General features: G+C 40.6%; 1 long non-coding RNA gene across 1 annotated transcript; it reads left to right on the forward strand.

Moving 5' to 3' along the window:
- The first annotated feature begins 1,223 nt into the window (after nucleotides 1-1,223).
- On the forward strand, nucleotides 1,224-18,187 carry LOC114158813 (uncharacterized). Its single transcript, XR_003598480.1, has 3 exons — nucleotides 1,224-1,320; nucleotides 12,547-12,552; nucleotides 18,175-18,187. It is a non-coding gene; the product is annotated as an uncharacterized LOC114158813 (long non-coding RNA).
- Nucleotides 18,188-19,072: the final 885 nt, after the last annotated feature.

Genomic DNA, 19,072 nt, shown 5'->3' on the forward strand with positions numbered 1-19,072 from the left:
ACAGGTATATTAGGCTAAGCAGTTGATATAAATTACGGTTAGTGGTGAGTGGAAGCATTTCTGGTTCTGTTTGTCTCTTTGTTCCACTGTGTTGGACCAGCTGGTCTACAACGTCCTTCCCCTACTAACGGCACCAGTCACCTGGTCGACCCTGCCCGACCTTGCAGGTAGAGACAATGGACTGTTGAACGGACACAAGGATAATATTTAGTTTTGTCCAACAACCTTGAAAGAAATAACTTTGGCTTGGTAAGGGAGTTTCTCTGACTGTTTTTCTTTACCTTAGAACGACAGGGTAATATCTGTACTCTTACTAAAATAACACTTCGTTGTCCTTGAGAGTGTTTGAGATCGACTGGTCACCTGTCCAGCATGATCCACTATCTATAGAAGCTTTTCTTCTGCATGGAAGAGCTCAATTTGGCTTCATTTCTCCCTTTTGCTTTTCCACTGCAGACAGTATCTCCTGAGTGTGGGTGGGATCTGTTGCCTGTCACCGTAATGTGCTGCAGCAAGTCGCTGACAGCAGACACAAAGTGCACAGAGTGTTTGTTTGTGAGTATATATTAAATGTAAATGATCCAGTGGTGAGATGATGAACACATATTTACATGCTGTTAAGAGGTTCTGCCTCCCCAGAACCTCTTTCTTTTGCATAGTGGATGAGCGGAGCTTTATTTGCATGTATGGATTTACAGACGGGTTAACACCACTTCTGTAGGTGGTGTTAACCCGTCTTTACACCACCTACAGAGCGATGCTAGCACTGTACGTTTTGATCATCTTCTATCTAAACCTGCATTAATCAACATGGATATTTTTGGAAAATGGAGATTCCCTGCTGTGATTTTACACTTGATACACATGATGTCCACTTGCTGTTTTAGGAGGTTTTTTTGGCATAAAATAATATTAAGAACAGTTGAGTTTAAAAAAAATATGTCGACTGGATACCTGGAGATGAATAGAAGCAACAATAAAGTAACATTGTGGATGCACGCTGTCCCACTTAGTGCTAGAAGCCACAACAACAATGAAATCATTTTACAACATTTTCTTCCATCAAGCTGTCTCTTTCCTGGCTGTTTCCATTGAACTTCATTTGTTTTCTGAATTAGTAAGTGAGCGGAAAGAAATGGTAAGCAGCATCACTGAAAATAGAAGTTGCAATTTTTGAGTTTAGAACTGCTTTAGCTAATGACAGTTTTAGCCTAGCATTGTTGTAACTTAGTGTAGCCGCTCTCATCCGACTCATCTGCTGTATGTACTCTGCGTTGTGTGTAATTGGCAAAGGGAACCAGGAGACGAGGACACCGGTGTGTATTGCAGCAGTAGGGCAGGTTTATTCTGTTTAAAACAAAAATATATCAGCACTCCAGTTCTTGGGCTCTGGCTTTCCCACACACACCTCTCCCCAGCGCAGCTTGGCGCGAACTCAGGACTGTGGTAAAACCAACCAAAATTCTCTGACATTCACAAATAATAAAGTAAAATGTCAAGACAATTAAAATAAGACCCAAACAAAAAATAATCTGCCCACTAGTTACAATATTTTATAATTCAAACTGAAAATATACAAAATACATTAATCTAACATTCAGATAACATTTTGAAGCAACTCACATACCTGTTTAAAACAAAAATGCATCAGCACTCCAGTTCTTGGGCTCTGGCTTTCCCACACACACCTTAACCAATCAAAAGAACAAAAATGACCACATTGGCACGGTAAACTCAATAAATGTTATTAACGTGGGAATTAAGTACCCAGTACAGTGTTGCACTAAACATAAAACAGTTGGGGAACAACATATAAAAACTCGCGAGTTTGGCAAACATACTTTTAAGGACATTTTGAATACTTTAACAGACAAACAGAAGACAACTTTGTACGCTTACCTCTCCCCAGCGCAGCTTGGCATGAACTGAGGGCAGCGCGAACACACAGGATATGACAAGGAGACAGGAAACAAGAAAATAAAAGCTTCTCCGCCAAAATAAAATACAATTCAAAAACTAAGAAAAACAAATATACTCAGGTAATTAGGATGGATTTGAGGTGGAATATAAACAGTTTTACACAGTTGCTACATTAGCATTGCTTTAGCTAAGAACTGTTTTAGCCTAGCATTGTTGTAACTTAGCATTGCTTTAGCTAATGACAGTTTTAGCCTAGCATTGTTGTAACTTAGCACTGCTTTAGCAATGCACTGTCTTAGCCTAACACTATTTTAATCTAGCTCTGCAAGGCAGTACCTTTAGCCTGGTACTGCGTTAGCTAGCTGTTTGGTCTCATTTAATTTCAGTCAGTCAGAAAAAATGTGTGTTTGTTATTTGGTGTATGTAAATGTCCAGTTTTAACTGTGCATAACTACACTGAAAAATGAAATGCATTGGTATGACATAGAATTCTGCAAACTGACCTCCATTTATTCTGTTAGAATACATTTAATTTTTTATACATGATAACACAGGCCAGATGTGAATACATGTATGCACATATATTCACCAGACTGACAAAAGTAGAAATGTCACTTTCTTCATAACACGATTCTTAGACTTTAAAGTAATTCAGATTAAAATGCATACTACAGAAATACAGAACAACCCATCCAGCAGTAAACAGTATTGTGTACATTATTACTTATTTCACCAGTACAGTCACCTCCATCACCACTCCTTTTGAATTTCTCCGCCTGCAGCCATTCAGATAACTTCTTTCCACATTTCTCATCTCTGGCGGCGCAGCTGTTATTTATTTTTCTTTTCATGTGAGAGCAACGGCGAGCGACTCCAAGGACGTGATTTCGTCGGACATCGCAACCTGTAATTCAGCGTGTGCGATAAAGAAGTCTCTGAGCACACGTGACCGAGGTTTCGGACAAGGATAAGATTGCAGAAGGAGCGATCCCTGCAGATGTCAGCGCGGGGCCACGTCATCATCGCGCTTAAGGAAGCAAACAGAGGGAAAACGCATCCCGACAAGGCGGAACGCGCCGAGCGTGGCGTATGATGAAAATAGGAAATAAGCGACGGTGTGATGTTTCCGAGAGCGGTTTTATAGCCGGCCCGTCTGTCGTGTGTGTTATTTAATCTTTCAGCTGTGGCTGCTTAGTCTTGTGAGACTCTCTCCAAAGTTGTCAGGGTCTTTATGCCAGCCGAGGCAGGTATTTTAAATCTTGGTGTGGGAGTGGAAATTGTTCAGAGTTTACTTAAAAACGAGCTGGAATGAGATCATCGGCATCCACAAGGATATCTTAGCTGAATCAATATGGAAGCCACTGAAGTGTGCAGCAACGGGTTAGTATATCACAGTTCGATTTCAAGACCTTGCCTCCCCAGAACCTCTTTCTTTTGCATAGTGGATGAGCGGAGCTTTATTTGCATGTATGGATTTTCTCCTGGCCGCATCTATCCAAGCGTCAAGCGCTTTGCTTGGAGTAGGAGAACACTCTATTCATAGAAGTACCTCTGTATGTGTCTTCTGTACGGCTGACAGCTGAAAGGCCAGTCGCAGACGTTTACAGAGCCTTCAAAATGTATTCATAGCCCACATTTTGTTAAAAACTTCAGACTTAAATATTGTGATCTCCCTAAAATAATGGCCGAAGGCATTTTTTGTTTAAATAATCTTTTGGGGAAAAAAGAGGTGGTGATTTTTTTCCCCCCTCACCAAAATCACAATATATTGTACTATAGGCTATGTGGAAGCTACTGTAATTTAGTGCATTAATCTGAAGGGGAAGGAAATAGATGGATGGTTTTAATTTGATTTATTCCCAAGAACAATATGACATAGTCCAACCCTAAACCTTCGGTTGGCAGAGAACGTTCAGGGTCGAGCAGGTTCACCCTCAACAATAACTAGTTAGAAACTTACTAGTTAGCATTCTAAGCCAACAGCTCAATGAACTAGTTCTTGTTCAGTTGTCACTTTCGGTCCAAAATATTGTTTAAAGAATGTCTATGAACATCATGAAGTCATTTACATCTTAATGTCCATCTTTGCTAGCTTACATATGGTATATCCTTTAGTCTCTTATCTTTACTCTCCTAAACTTTTATTGTTGCTGAATTTCTAACACAAAAACGTGTCAATGATGTCAAAAAGCAAGACAAGTCTAGAATTTTGACAGAAATTATCTTGACTGTACCGTACATACAATGAGAAAATGTCTAGCTAAGTCGAAGGAGTGACAGAATGCAGTAAGCTGTAGTTTTATTTCTCTGCCACATTTTCTGCCTAGAAACCATAAACTCTGTTCAAAAGAAAAAGAAAGGCAAGCTAACATTTAAAGCAAAACTATAGTAGGGGCATTAATTTACATTGTGTCCCCTCAGTTACCTTGGAGACCGTCCGTGTGTTCATAACAATTGAACCATGGGTTTGCCTGTCCTTTTGATAAATACACACCCAGTACTTACCACAGAGGGAAAATGTTGTGGTACTTTTTCACATGAAGCACCAAATGGTTTCTGTAGCTGAAAAATGCAGATGATGTCTTTTGTTTACTGCTGAATAGATCATTTATTGACCTTAGGATTACCTGTTCTAAGTTGAAGTTTGAAGTGTAAAAACCCCCAAAACAAAACAAGACAAAGAAACAACCAGTATTGATCTATTAAATGTTATCACAAAGCAAGAGCCACCTTTACTGAGAACATTAGCGAACAAACTACATCATAAAGACCAAAAAGCAAAGCAGACACGTCAGGGAGAAAGTTTTGGAGAAGTTTTTATCAGAGTTATGTTCAAAAGCAATATTCTCAACTTCAGACATCTCACAGAGCAATGTTCAGTCAATATTCTGAAATCGAAAAGAGGGTGATGCAGTTTCAAACCTACCATGGCATGATCACCCACCCAACCTGACAGGCTGGACAAGGAGAGCCTTGCATCAGACTGTATGGAAGAGTGCCAAGACAAAAGATATAGACACTCTGTGTTAGACTGGCAAGAACTATAAAGGGAACAAGGCAATAAAGTGGAAGACGGTGCTCTGGTCTAATGTAACCACAATGCCATTTGTCGATTGTTGGCAGAAAGCTAATGCTGTACATCACCCTGAACAAACCGTCCGACCGGTGAAAGATGGAGATTGCGGCGATAGACTGTGGGAATACTTTACTTCTGCAGTGACATGAAAGCTGCTAGGAGTTGATGGGAAGATGGATGGTGGCAAATACAGGACAAAATATCAGAGACTGCCAAAAGATTTCAAACGCCAGAGGATAAATGCCTTCCAATAGGACAACTGGATGTTAAAACAATGAATCCTTTAGCTGACACTTCTCAAAAATGTGATATTTGTTACACTAAATCCCAACGAGATACTTTATAGTTTGTGGATGTCATAATAGGAGAAATATGATCCCTATTCAAAGGAACTCTAATTTATTTTATTACCACACTTTTTATATGCGCATGCGGCACAAAAGTTAGAATGCAGCATTTCATCACCCGTCCCTGCAGGCGTGCACGCTGAGAATAATATCCTCTCTCATAATTTTGATACATCATTTTCTGGATCGTACAAGACTTTAAAAGATGACTCATCCAATTTTTCCGAGTTGTAATATTGTCCCACGGGCCGCGATGGAAAATTGAAATACCAAGGTATGATGAGATTATCGGTGGTAGAATTTTCCGCTTCCCGCATGTAAATTCCCGCCAGCTTATTGTGGCTAAACAAAAAGCACGATCTGCATCTGTGAGAGAGGACAAGGTGAGCAAGAGCCAAGACAAATGAATAGAACTAAAAAAAATAAATAAAAATGTGTAAATGAACATCACGACTCTTGCTGGAAATCGATGCGGCTCCCACACAGCCCCCTTCACGAACCAGTGAGCCCGTCAGGCTGTAATATGAAGTTCCTCGTGTCCTGCAGCCACCGCAGCGCATCCAAAGCACCATTTGCATTTATGGATTTTCTCCGGATCTCCCTCCTCCCCTTGCTCCCCACGGCGCCTTCGTGTCATGCTCTCACTTGGGGGAAATGGGATTATATTCATAATCTTTATCCATTTAATCTCCACGGCGGTGTTGACCGAGGGCCTTTGGACCCGGTCCTGCTCCCTCTGAAATGATCGGCTATGAGGAGGACAGGTGGTGGTGGTGGTGGTTCTTCATGACTTGATGAATTCAAAAAAGAGGCAGTCATGTGATTTCTGTTTCAGAGTGTCAATTCAAGGTCTACGAAAATCTAACAAATAATCGATGGCAACAAAATTAAACATCCAGAGGAAACGCTCCGTTATAGACGGAATTTTGTCACAAGTTGCGTTTTCGTTACAAACGTGCGCAAATCTCTGTCAATATTCTGCAAACGTTGAAAACATGCAATTTCACAATCGCGGCGTTTCCACTGAATAACAAATGAGATTAAAAATCACGTGTGAATAAGCTTGTACGCGCGATAAGTCATTAAAAATCATGGCAGCGACAGAGGTAAAGTTCAAGGTGGAATTTGGTATTTTATGTACTTATTTTCTGTTGTGGTTTAGGGAATTTTGAGCATTTTTCGTCACCCTCTGTGGTTTTTAAAACTCCATGTCAGATGGCATTAATACCATCTGATTAATACCAAATCAAATGGTATTTATGCTGTCAATCACTCTCGTGTACGTGTATGTTATTGGCAGAGAAACAACACACTGTTCCAAGAAAGCTGTTTATCCGCCGTCATCGGTAGCCTGCTAACAGGCCGGAGCATTCATTGCAGGCCCTGTTGTGGGGAACTAGCTGTAGCTAGCTGTAGCTAGAATACACAAGCTTGATAGACAGCGCCAAGTCCCTCCTCCTCAATGTGATTGGTTGTTTCTGGCCAAGTGGTGTATTTCTGCAGATGGCAATAAGACCACAGGAGGAGGAGGAGCTAAATTTTTTCGCAGATGATCTTGTATCATTCTCTCAAGACATGACAATTTCAACAAATATATATATTATTTAAAATAAAAGTTGGATACTGCATCTTTAAGAAAATATGGTGGTGATTTAATCTTGAAATAAAGGCACTTTAAACAGACTCCAGTGATTTTATTTTAGTCAGTCGGACCACAACGGTTAAAACCAGTTGGACTGATCAAACATTAAAGTTCTTTCAGTTTGAGATGTATAAACACTTTTATTTGTCCAAACACAAACAACAATCTTTGTTTTAGTTTTTGTTTGCTTTAGGAAACCTCAACCACGAAAAGCAGGAAATGTAAATCGACAGTAACATATTCCGAGTGGCTCAGCCACTTTTGACTGATCCCATGAGAACCATCCCTGAGTTATTCTGGAAATACTTCACTAAGCAGCAGTTGTAGCTTCTGCTTCATCTATTGTCACCATTAGTGTTAAAAAAAAAAAGAAAAAAAAGTGCTTTCATAGCTCAAAGGAGTAAAGTTTATTCATCGGGAATAAAAACACGTTAATTCAAAGTGCTACAATTAAAACGAGAAGCGCGCGTGTTCCTCGACACGTACATCTGTAATTTTCAAACTCCCTGACTTTGTGATGTATTTTCAGTACTTAGCTGCCCCAAATGTTCCACCAGCTGTCAGAGCGGAAAACAAAATTTGCATGATCATCAAGTAAGCAGGCGGCTTGTTGACAGAAACAGTTTTTAGGCCAGAGAGAGAGAGAGTGTTTAGAACACCCCGCAGAGGTAACAAAACAGAATAAAATACAACTGCTGGGGGGATTAGACTGACTTTCTAGTTTTCTGATTTGGATCCTGTTTGACAAAAAAAATATAGAGAAACATACAGCTGTAATTTTCAGTAAATAAGCAAGACATCCCATGCAAATATGTGGGACAGGTGTGTCTGTCAACCTGTGAGTGAATCCAGAGAGTGTTTGATGGACGCAAGCTGCAGCAGGTGAACAGATGTGCTTTTTCACTTGGAAATAGGAAAAAAAAAAAGAGAAAAAAAAAAAGGTATCGTTTTGCTGGATGTATTGATGTGTTATGTGATGATTAAACCTGGCGTGAGCGCAGATTGTAAAGTGTGAAAAGAGGCTGCAATTTCACGCAATTATTCGCCACATGTGAGTGTCTCTGGCAGAGTTGAAGGACGTGGAAGAAAGCCGCCCTCGACCGAATTGGTGTCAGGTATTCATTTGACTCCGCCGGCGCACCGTTCGCTCTGAAGTGCGCTTGTGACGAATTTGCAAAGTGCAGCGTTTTGGAATCCATCAATGACTCGACGCCGCTGGTCTTCCATTTCTGGGTCCCCCCACCCGCTAGAAGGGAGGCCTCGGCTGTCTATTAAGCATGCGCTTGAGTGTTATAGGCAGAGGGGGGGGGGTGGAGGCGGGTTGGCTCTCGTCAATGCAAATCACTCCCCGCCTGCCGCCGAGCTCCAGCTGGCGTGATGCTCTGGCATATTGGCAAGTGAGGCGGTCGGGTCGATAAGGATTTTAACCGCGTCTTAAAACGGGTAACGGTGGCCTTTATGTGTGTCATTGTCACTTACCCAAAAGTCATGGCTCCTAAGCGCCGCCATCCATCACCTGCCTGCCTGCCACATGCCTCTTTCTGCCTAACTGATTCGCTTAAGCTCCGTTTGTTTGCTTGCTCTCAAAGTCACTTTCATTTATGATGGAGCTGGCCATGAGCTGCGATTCTAATGCACTCCTTTACGGCAACAGGACAGGCTCAGGAGGGGTTGGTAGGCTGCTGTAAAAGCGCTCAACAACTCTACTGGTCAGTAAGATATGACATGATGCAACATCGGACCCTCAAAGACACTGTACAACGAAATCCGTCATTTCATTTCAATTCGCACACACATTCATATGCTGATGACGGTGCCGTATTGCGCCATCGGCCCTTCTCACCAACACCAGCAGGAAAGTCGGGCGAAGTGTCTGGACACAAAGACGGAGCGGGAATGGAACTGGCAACCCATTGGCTCCAGAGTGGACACCTGTCACCAGCATCGTCCACAAAGAGTACAGATAAATGAAACTGCTTCTGTTTCTCATAAATTGTGTTTTCATCAATGCTTTAGCCTAGCATTGCTTTAGCTAAGCACTACTTTAGCCAAGCACTAATGTAGCTAAGAACTGCTTTAGGCTAGCACTGCTTTAGCCTAGGACGTCTTTAGCCCAGCATTGCTTCAGCTCAGCACTGCTTTAGTAAAGAACTGTTTTTATCACTACACTGTTATACACTAGGATGAGTGGTGAAGCCAGGGGGGGGGGGGCCGTTTCAGTCGCTTCAAACGTCTAGATGGAAATAATTTGTATTTCTTTTTTGCAAGATTTTAAAAATTTCAATGACAATTGGATGGAAACATGGTTTCATTCAACCAAAAATATAGGCTGCATCTACTTGAAGTTTAGTATGAAAACGGCCTAAAATTAAACCAAGTTTGTCACGATTAGCGCTTTCATCAACATTTCTAAGATGACAAACTGACTTTATTCATCAGAGCACTTTCCCCCCCCCCAAAAAACAAGCATTTCAGGATATTTTAATGATCTCTGCTTTGGAAAACAGTAAGATTTGGTCTTGGTAATGAGCTCCTGCTGTTGGTCCTTGATTTAAAAAAGAAAGTTACTGATTGGAGACACAGGTGAGGCTCAGCGTGCGACGTCAATGCCAAACTGATGTCCTTGAAAAACAACAGAGGGAGCCTCCCCTTTTCAGCAACTTCAGTCATTTTTATTTTAAATGCATCAACCACAATAAATTTGGAAATGTGTATGGCAAATAGTTTTTTAAATGAATTTTGGTGCTAATTTCAGCTAGTAATCATAAATAAGTTGGGATTAAAAAAGGAAAAAACAATAAGGCGTTTCCCCTTCATAGTTATGCACGACTACGTTTACATACATACACATACATACGGTTAAATTAATTGACGATATAACACAATTTTTTTTCTTTCAATTCTTTATTTGGAAAACATACACAAATTTCCTTTTGTGGTTCTAATTTCCCTATTGTAGATTACGAGTAAATTATAGTATATTTATTTTTGTTTTTATCTTGTAACCAGGTTGCTATGTATTGCAAATTTTTTGCTCAGGTCCCTCTTGAAAATGAGATCTAGATCTCAACGGGGTTTACCTGATTAAATAAAGGAATATGAATATTTCCACTAGAACTAGTCTGAATGTCAGTAAGACGTTGTTTATGTGAAACTTTAAAAACCCCAGAAGGTGAAAAAAAAAATGCTTCAAATTCCCTCAAATAAAACAGTTAAACAGAAAGTAGTAGATAAAATACCAGATTCCACCTTGAACCATTCGACGTATTTGGGCCTCGTATTTTTCTTCCGTCACATGCCAAGTTGAAAAATGGATTTTCAGCATAGATTTAAGTTTCCAGCCCTCTTCATGGTCCATTTGAGAGGGTAAACTATCCCAGCGGTTTGGAGCAGCCATGGTCAAGGCCAGATCACCTCTACTGTTAACGTTTCAATCTCTGCAACTTTCACCAGTCGAGAAGGATCCCGTACTAGTTTATCATTAAATTCTACGTTAATCTAATACGTCTGAAGCTCACATATAAGAAAAAAGTAGAGTCAATTTTTTCTAAATAATACAATTTTGGAGACATTTGGTTTGTATCATTTTAAAAAAATGATAGTTTGACTCACAGTTGAACAGGAAGTGGAAAACCGCTCACCGTAGATAAGAAGGTGGATGTAGGGAATGCACTGAAATCCTGGCAGAAAACCTGCAAAAGACGGGAAACAACTGCAGAGAATCTGGCCCCGTCCACTTGGGAACGTCTTTTTTTTCCTAAAACGGCTCGTCTGTTTCAAAAATTACTGTTTATATTTTCATCAAGCGGTAAAACAGAGAACACGCCAACGCACTGCTTTTACTCCCGCAAACCTGTAAGTGGCGCTGAACAGAGTGTGGGACATGCACATGAAGCTAGTTAAAAGTTAGCGCTAAATGCAACAAGAAAACAAGAGTGACAAACAACAAAACGTACAAACTCTTTAACGTGGAATGACAAAAACGTGTCACAAGACGAACATGTAATCTATAACAAATGATGTAATATCATTATTATGTATGCCAAGTTTCAGAAAAGAGGCGTTTTTGTTGTCCATGTGAATATCCGCAGGCAAGATTTTTTACTCTGGGGGGGAAAAAAACAGTTGCATTAAAGCTGTTAAGCTTTTTTGTGTTTCAGTAAAAAATGTTGATGGAACAAGACAGAGGAGAATCAGCATCAGTATCATTTTGCAGCTGCGCTGTTAGCATTAGCACCTAGCATGAGTTTGAGGCCTACCAGAGAGCCTCAAACTGCAACGTTTCACACTGCTGCCGAACAACGTTTCGCAACATTTTGATTTGTGGAAGATGAACAGCCACGTTTTGAAACCAGAAAGCGTCTCGAGACAATATCTGATCTTGCTCAAATGACCTCCTCAAGCAACAGTTAGAGTGAGGACTTTTTTTTTTATATCCTTCTGTCTTTTCCATTGACATTGTTGTATCTTAAGAGGGCTGCATGGAGATAAAACGCTCCACTTGAGAATACTATCAAGTGGAATTGCCAGAAGGTTGAAAAGAAAGAAAAAAGCATTAATAATTTAACCTTCGAGGGGATTGCTTCTCCTACAATAGCATAACAGTAACTACTAAAACCACTGAGGGTTGTTTCTTCTTCTGTTTTTTTTGTTATTATTGTACAGCTAGCTACTGGAAATATGGCCGATTATTTCTGGAATATGATCTGCCTAAGGGGAATAAAACCCTATAACTTTTATGAATAATAACTCACAGACAAAAGAAAATAACCTTTGATCTACAACATTATGAACCCTGAGATACTTGAGTCATTGGTATTACACAAGTATTCAGAATTAGTTGTATCATGTGATGTTTGCTGGTGCTCAAGCACATTTCACATTTTTAGCCAGAAGTTTACATCTACTTACTCAATTTGATTAATTTTGGGTCTGGGTTAGTCAATCATGCATTTGAACCACTCTTTTTTTTTTTTTTTATCTTTAATATTTTTTCAATCGTAGAATAGAAAACTAACTCAGAATTTCATAGGAATTTCCTCCAGGAGGCGTCGGGAAACATGCAGACAGGCCGGAAAGTATAAAAACGTTGGCCAAAATTATTTATACACTTATAAATAAGTGCTATGGCTCTCCTCACGGTTTCTTATAAACGACATCTAAAAATTCCAAACGGTGTTGCTGCTTTACTGTTATCCTATTTAAGAGTAGATACTTTGGTTTCAATGAGATATAAATCAAAATAATTTTTTTTTAACATTGTTAAAATGAGAAACCTCCCTCATTTTATCAAGATACGAATCCTGAATTTATTTCCAAGTTCTGGCATTTAAATGCTTCCGTACTTTCGGAAAGAAACGACTCTTTTTGTTATTTCTTCTTTGCTTCCCCCTTTTGGACAAATTACGCTAGGCTAAAATCAGTCAATACTAAACGGAAGCAAGATAAGCAGGACACATGTTGTGCAGCTGTGCCGCATCATTCAGAAAAACCAAATGATTCCATTAAAAACGGTTGGCGTGAAAAAGTCTACAATAAAACCTTTATCCGTGTTGTACCAGAGGGTTGTTGGAAGTGCTGTTTAATCTCTGTGTATATTTACAGAGCGTTGGTAAGCTTCCCGCTCTTTTTTTTTTTTCCTTTCTTTTTTTTGTGGCTAACTGGCAAAGATGTCAAGTTGCCCCGAGCAACTGAGGGAAGCTGTAGAGGATTGTTGGCAGACTTGTGTCGGGGAAGAAATGCTCGTTACGCCCACTAAGTTGTCATGGTTAATTAAATAGCCAGTCATTTCTGAAGCTCGTTTTTCCTCGCCCCGACCCTCTGTGTCATAACGACGCCACGGGAACGCGCTGTGGTCACGCCGGGTCAGAGCCGCCTTTCTCTTTAGTTTGACTGATGTGTGCGATTAGCTGGTGGTACGCCCCGACTTTCTCAGGTCCGTCCCAAACCTCAGACGGGTGGAACCGCCGGGGCTTTCATCTCCCCCGCCGAATATTGGAGCCGAAAGCTCAAAGAAAGAAAACACTTTGAACGAACAAACGTGGACTCCAAACAAACGAAGACCGCCGCGGCGTCGAGTGATTGTGAATTTGGCTGATTAATTCGTTTGTTTCTGAGTCTGAGCGGGAGGACTGAGGGTGGGGGGGGGAAACGTCTAAAACGTTGGCGGACGCAGTCACCTCGTGTCCGACTCGCTGGAGGAAAGGACTTCGTTGAGGATTTTGAGGCCAAACACCGTCGGAATCGCTGTACGAATCAGTGTGTGCGCCTCAGTCAAAATGAGGGAGTTAATATGTGTGTGTGTGTGTGTGTCTCATTTACATATAAAGCACTGGGCCCTCAGGAGGTAAGTGGACTTTAACAGTGAGATAGCTCTGCCATTTATTACTTTTCATGCTGCAGTGACTACCTGAGAGCCGCAGCTTCTCAAACGTGTCAGTGAAATCCATACACGAATGACCGGCGGCCATCGCCGTTCTCCATTAAGTGCCTCCCTCCGCACTCTAAAGGAGAAAGAGAAGATGCTGTTAGACATGGGTTATGTTACCCATAAGCTGCTTTGTGTGATTACCCCGGCGACGGGACGCCGAGAACGCCGTGCGGCGTGCTCACATGACAGGCGGCCAAAAGTTTCACAGCCAAACTTTTGGATTTAATACAAAACTTCTTAGCATGACAAGCTAATTGATTTTATTTATTTATATTCCCCCCCCCTTCCACAAGCTATTGACAGAGCCTCCCACCCGCACAATAAACTGATGTCAAATTGTCAGCCTGTCAACAAAAGAAGTCACTTTGCATTTTTTAAGAGGATGACGATACAATCCGTCAACGTTAGGGAAATCTGAATTGGAAATTTTATTACCAGGCCCAGAATAAACTCTGCTTTTTGTCTCGTTGCAGTCGGCAGCACGGAAGATTTATAGCTATGTCATTATTCTAAACATAATCTTACGCTTGAGTTTAGCAGTGATTTATGGTCATTCCGTTTACTTGTAGACCACGGAAGAGAACTGGCAGAAAAGGACAGGCTGATACGCCAACAGTCGCCGTAGCGCCGATGGAGTACAGCTGGCCCCCGACGAGGCCCCCCTCCGAGTTGCGGCGCCACCCTGTCATCGGCGACAAATGACATGAACACATTTACGTCACTGAAGGGTGAAAAGAAAGATGGTGCTTCTGCTCTACTAATCTCCTTCACTGCCAATATTATCATTATATCCGTCATCATTAGTTAGGAGCTTTCACCTTTTCAGCTAAATAAAAGGAATCAAATACTTTCCGCACTTTGGCCCCTGGATGGGATGGCGGTTGGGACTCCATTTGGAAAAAAAAAGAAAGTCAAATTTGATAAAAATAAAAAGGGATTGCCAGTCAAAAAACCAAGAATCGCATTTTAATGGCTCACAGGTTTCTCGATGACATTGATGTATTTGTTTTTCTCATCCAAAACTGGTTTTAGCCTCGAATTGGACCGAAATGAAGGCAGGAGGCAGGCAGGCGTAATCACAAAGGAGTAGATATTTAAATTTAAAAAGCAGACTGAAAATGACGCAGACAGTGGGAAAAGTTCAAGAATTAAACCAGAAAAAGACACTGGCTGCGTTTCTATGGACCGTATGCACAAACTGGGATTAAGAAAATAATTTTGCTTCACGGAAACACGGCAATTTTGAAAAAACGAACAAACTGTTTTTTAATAACTCTGCGCTAGGATGAGGTGGTCTTCCAGTTTTTAGAATTAACCTCATTTTTCAGTGAGAAAAATGTGGATGAATCCTAATCAATAGGGGTGCAACGATTGATCAGCGCCAACTTCATTTTAGGAGCTTGGTGATCAGCTGATACTTACATTTGAAGTCAGTTTTATCCCCTTATTTTATCTACCTCTGCAAAGTACTAAAATTGACTTTCTTGCTATATTTAGCGACATTTCAGACAAAAAATATTTGTCTGAAATGCGGCCAAAACTGGAATCAGCAGGTCAGGTTTTTTAAAGATAGATAGTCGGCCACAGAAATGCAATCTACTAATTGACATTTCAACTCCAATTATATTGTAACTGGATTGCCTTACGCTGCTTTAGCTACGGTCAGAGAATGTGATGTAGTTCATGTTCATTACATCAAAGGTCTTACAGAGTATTTGCAATTGTAAAGGCCAAGTAAACTCAGACTCTGCTTCAAATAACTGGAGTTTCTTTTCAAATCAATGTTTTTTTTCCCCTCATACATGAATACAAAAAGATACATTTTAGACATCAGAACTATAAATTTGCTCATAAAAACACATTTTTCTTGTGTTGTTCGCTGAATCTGGCTAGAGGAAACAAGGTTAGCTTTCATAATAGCAGTAGATGGATGGAAACGGCCATGGAGTCTGAGGTCCTCGATGCCCTGTGTCTTTATAATGGCCGGGCATTTTAGAAACCATGGAAGCTTCTCACAAAGACAGAGTCACTAAACCAATCTAGCCTTTAGCCTTGGAAGAACACTCGCTGTACCTTTGACTAGTTATTGCTTCCTGCTGAACGGATCATACATCTCTGCTATTGATTGGCCTTGCCTGCTCCACATGTCTAATTGTGGTTCGGTCCTCACATTTCACAGACAGTAATAGGTTACACAGAAGAATAAAGATGCGCTCCCCGGATATTGATCACCGGCAATCCACACCTCTGGCAAAATTAATGAGACAATGCATATGGATCGATACCGCTTTCCCCCCGGCCTAGCCCCCAGCCTCCATAGTTTCCTCTCTGCTCACTGGAACTGCCGCCATCCCTGATGCGAGAACAGCCGGATTTAGCTCGTCTTTTCAAGAGCCGCTAATTGAATTTGATTGTTTTGCATGACAGTTAAAACAGGACACAATGTCCTTGTCGGACGTTGAGGGTTTAAAAGCAGAGACTGCTGCTGTGGATTTGATTGCGTTGAACTGGAAATGAGGGCGATGCGATCGCGCCCCATTCTGCTTCAGTTAATCTTACAAGGCAATTTGAGAATGGTTCGCTCAAATCGCACCCCCGATCTCATTTACACTACAACCACAAACGGCAGTGGATAAGAGGCCGTTTTTTGAAGAGCTGAAAAGATTAATGGAGAAATACCTTGCGTAAGTGTGTATACTGAAACTATCACCCTATAAAACCCAGAGAAAGTCATCTTGTTTGTCGAAACACGAGACCAGCCCACGGAGATGCTACAGCACATGCAAATCAGTTCAAGATTCCAGTAATTAGGACGCATGAAAGACAGATGGAAACAATATGAATATGAGGTTTTGGTGCCCGGATGCGTGCGTGTAGGATCATTATGGCAGCAATTCTCACAAGTTACAGGCCGGCAAAGCACTTGCACATGCAATTACTCACTCTTGACGAAGTGCCCTCCCATGGTGAGATCCCAGCGCGGAGGTTTCAGATGTCAAACGTTCTGCTGTCTGTTTTCTCTCGGCATGCTAACTGGTAGATGGGATTCGTTTCATCACTGTCTCCTTTATCTTACGTGCATACATGCACGGGAATTGATCATTTGGCTTGTAAGGCCTTTTACAACCCTCAAGGCTGCCAGAGAAGATTTCAACACAAATTAATTAGGATAGTTACACAGAGAAAATGATGGTTGTTTCCTCAATGTTTTGGCTGTACAGCTAGAATCTGACTAGATTGCAATGGTTACATTATTGGATCAAATATTTGGGCACACTACTGGTGGTTTGTTAGCATTTTCTGGTCTTACGGAGAAAACGTCATAAGATAAATGAATCTTGGTCACAAATCACAAGGGCTTTGAATCAAGGTTCAAGGTTAGGCCTTCAAACCTAAGAACACTGTATAAATTGTTAAGTATGGTGGTGGCAGCATGTCATAGTGAAAGCCTATTGTCCCAGTTGAACCAGTGCATTGGAAAAAAAGTGGGTTGGAGAATAAAGTAGGAAGACTACCTCTGAAATCTTCAGCTTCATCTGAATTCGACAGATTACCAGTTTAACCGTCCTGTAATCTAAGGAGGAGCGCAGCAGCTGTCATGGTAGGACAGCGATTGTCCCGTCAGACCGTCAGTTCCCGAAACCACACAAACAAAAAGTGAACAGGAGGTCGGTGTCACACCACTGGACCTGCACAAAAAGCTTGCGGGATCCAATTAATCCCATTTCTTAAGATCAAATTTAAGGAAACTGCTGGTTTAAAAAACGTCAGCAGCAGACCTGCTACTAACAAGATGCCTTCTACCACGTTGCTATGACAACCAGGTTTTTATATTAAGCTGGAAGAGTAGTAGTAGTAGTAAAAAGTAAATGGATAAATATTCTCATCTTAACGTCAACTCAAACTTTTCTGACCAAAGAAAAAGGTAATTTATAATGCAAATGACTGTAGTGATGAGTCATTGTGCTGCATTTCTAAAACTCGTTTTTTGAGGTTCAGTCCAGGTGGCACGCTCCCTGGTTCTGACTAAGAACGCCGGAGAGATGGGATATCTGGAACGCCCAATAGTGTGGTTGTACTATAATAAGAGAGGAAAATCAGGCTGACTGACCCACTTTGCTCAATATCGACCTTTTATTTTATTCTCTCTAAAGCCTGGGCAAGTCATCTAACTGGCTGAGCTCCCAAAGAAAAAGCTTCAGTAGAAGTAGATGTAAGAAAATACATTTTTGAAACATTTCATATCAGATAGTTGTTGAAACAATTTTAATTTCAGGTGTTCTTTGTCGCTTTTTAAAATTATTATTATTTACTGCAAAACATTCACAGTCCTTGGACTAATTTGTTGCTAGACTGTACCTTGGGTTGTACTGATGTGTAAACTTTTTAGATGTGGGGAAAAACAGAATCATAAAGGAAAAATGAATCAAATTGATTAACTTTTACTCGGTATTGACCTTCAGTTTTCTTTTGCTTTGCTTTTAGAAATGTCTAAAAGGATGCTGTAAATGATAATAAATAATATCTTATGACATTTGCAGATCTGTTTTGCCTCTAACATTCTTGTTCTGAGAAAACATGCAGTGAATGAATATTTGTGCCCTTAGAAATATTTTGTTTTCTTGCCAAATGTTACAGTTCATCAAACTAAGCTTACTCTCAAGATAACCTGTAGAAATACAAAGAGCAGGGTTCCAATATTGAGTTCATTCATTAGGGGAATGTTACTATCCAAACCGATCAGGCCAAACCTCCTGAGACCCAGCAATACATTTTTGTCCTCTGTGGAGGACATAGGTTTTTTTTGTTCATAACTCTGAAACCATACATGCCACTGTGTTAAATCCTGTTGGTCCTTAGAGAGGACATCCTGGGCCTCGAAATGTGTTCATATTTGCCACAAGAGAGTCCCGATGTCCTCTCCAAAGGACATACTCTAAAAAATAAATAAAAACATGTTTTGAAATTTTTTCAATTGTAGTGATGTTTTTTCACTCCAAAGAGTCATGTAGTGTAAAAAAAAAGAAATTCAAAAACTTTTTTTCTCTGGGTCTCTATGTGAAGAAGTAGGGCTTTCAATGCTTTCAAAGCTTTAAGACTTTGCATTGACCATCAACTGCAGAAATTGGAATTACAAAAATAAATTTGCTTAATGGAAACACGGCAATATATATTAGAAAAACCCCACCCAATTTTTCAATAAAAAGTTTTTGTGGTGTTTTTCGGCTGTATCAAAGTTGGTGTATTTCAAAAAAACTGCAATGGAAACCCTTTATACACATCACACAAGCCACGTGATCAACAACTGGACGTCACTACTGGCAAAAACGACAAAGACGACGGCAGGAAGTGGAAGTGAGCGGAGGTTTTTTAATGACTTATCGAATGAACAAACATATTCAGGTGTGATTTCTATTGAGTTTCTTATTTAATCGGAACACAGCAATTGGAAAATTGTGATTTTTTTGATGCTAGTATGTTGCTATGAAAAGCTCTTTAGCAGCATCATATTTTGACTGAAGCCCAGACTTTGACCAGGCCTCTCCGTCAGCTTTGTTTTTCTATCAAGTCACTCAGAGACAAACGTCACGGTGCGCTTGAAATCACTATCCTGCTGCAGAAATCAAATTGCTATAGATCTTAAGGTCATGTGTTGA

Source organism: Xiphophorus couchianus, chromosome 15 (assembly GCF_001444195.1).
Source record: "Xiphophorus couchianus chromosome 15, X_couchianus-1.0, whole genome shotgun sequence".
NCBI classification, from domain to species: Eukaryota; Metazoa; Chordata; class Actinopteri; order Cyprinodontiformes; family Poeciliidae; genus Xiphophorus; species Xiphophorus couchianus.